The sequence below is a fragment of the Meles meles genome, chromosome 3 (assembly GCF_922984935.1).
Source record: "Meles meles chromosome 3, mMelMel3.1 paternal haplotype, whole genome shotgun sequence".
Classification (NCBI taxonomy): Eukaryota; Metazoa; Chordata; class Mammalia; order Carnivora; family Mustelidae; genus Meles; species Meles meles.
The window spans coordinates 41,672,296-41,673,551 of record NC_060068.1 but is presented as its reverse complement, the minus strand read 5'-3'; the positions used below and the strand labels follow the sequence as shown (position 1 = coordinate 41,673,551).

The window sequence follows — 1,256 nt, the reverse complement described above, 5'->3', positions numbered from 1 at the left end:
CGGATGTAGAGTTTAATCTGTAACTGATGGATGTGAAGCAATCTACAGGTTTATCGAGCTTCACTTCTGGAGTTTCTGGAGTAGGCCTCAGGTCTTGCACATTAATGGTTCAAAATGTACATTAGCTGCAGAACATTCTCAAGTCATGGATATTTAGGCATCTGTCAATGTCAGCCTCACTGTGACAATAAGGAGAATTTTCCTTCAGAGATGTTTTTTGGGAAAATTTTTGTTTCTTTGCTTGTCTTATTTTAAAAATTGGGAAAACTCTTCCTTTCTCGTTCACTCTCCTTTGGCCTCTGTTTCATCTGCTGTACCTTCTTAGCCCTGTTAGCTTTTCTGTCCTCTCGAATATGCTGCTGTAGAACACTCCCGCTGCTCTCTCCTCCATAGTACCCTGCATTTTAGAGGACAGCCCTGTATAGCTGTCTCTTGTCAGTTTCTCTTCTTCTAGGCCTATCCGATCCCCACGGTATTTTTCAGACATTATTTTGATTGGTAAATGAGCAAAAGCAGGACATAAGTGTGCCTTAGAAAGTTCTTCCCACCGTTTCTTGATGTTTTCTAATTAGAGTAGATGTATAATATGACTTCACATCTTCTAACAAGAACTACACACTGAATCCTGTTTCTTTAAACAGCATCTCTTGGTCGTCTTTTTTTGTTGGCCAGTACTGGGTACATTTAACAGATTCCTTCCCCACAACTCAGTTTAGCATGACAACTGCTTTGGTCTTTTTCTGCCAAACCATGGGCCAGAAACGGCAACCTGTACTAGGAAGTGGCCCCTATGTTAAGATATAATTCTTCTGCACCTCTTCTGTGCCATCTTAAATTGGCACCAATATAATCATTTTCAGCATTCTGCAGTTTAACATGACTGTGATCGTAGGGGGCTTAGATCTCTGCATCTGTTTCAGTTTCTGTTTAATGGAAACTTGGCCATTCTATGAGGACAGTCATGGGAGTCACTGCAAACTTCCAAGTACAGCCATAGCTCGTGACTTTGAGCGTCCAACTGCTCAAACTCCTGCTGGACAGTGGCAGACATGGTATTGCGAGCAAGCTGGTGTGAGCAGAGCAGCTCAGGCCCTACAGCATCCAGGGAGAGCTGCTGAGAGCTAAGTGGTACATGTAGAAAATTGTAGGATTAAATTTCATGAGACAGAAAAACAACCAAAGATTTGTAAGATAAATAATTCCCAGAGATCACACACAACAGAAAATCATTCAAAGTCCAAACATCTAGGGAGCAG

At 41.8% G+C, this 1,256-nt stretch overlaps 1 pseudogene; it reads right to left on the bottom strand.

The window, feature by feature from the left end:
- Window positions 1–304: 304 nt before the first annotated feature.
- Window positions 305–1,051, bottom strand: LOC123939213 (annotated as a pseudogene).
- Between the last annotated feature and the right edge of the window lie 205 nt (window positions 1,052–1,256).